The following is a 256-nucleotide window of genomic DNA, read 5'->3' on the forward strand; positions in this document are numbered from 1 at the left end:
TGGGTTAAATGGTGGGGTGCGATCTAGCAATAAAGATTGCTAGGCAGGCTTAGCTTTACCCCAAAAACCTGCTTTTTTTTTGGTTTTTTTTGCAAGCAAAACAGATTTGGCTTTAAAAAAAAAAAAAACAAACCCAACAAAACCACCCCAAAATACCCCCGCTCCCCGATGGGGAAAAAAAAACATACCCAAAAAAACAACCCGACTCGGGGAGCTCCGGGGCCAAGATGGCGCAGCCGCTCCCCCGCTCCTTGTT

This window comes from Charadrius vociferus, unplaced genomic scaffold (assembly GCF_000708025.1).
Source record: "Charadrius vociferus isolate BGI_N301 unplaced genomic scaffold, ASM70802v2 scaffold695, whole genome shotgun sequence".
Lineage (NCBI taxonomy): Eukaryota > Metazoa > Chordata > Aves > Charadriiformes > Charadriidae > Charadrius > Charadrius vociferus.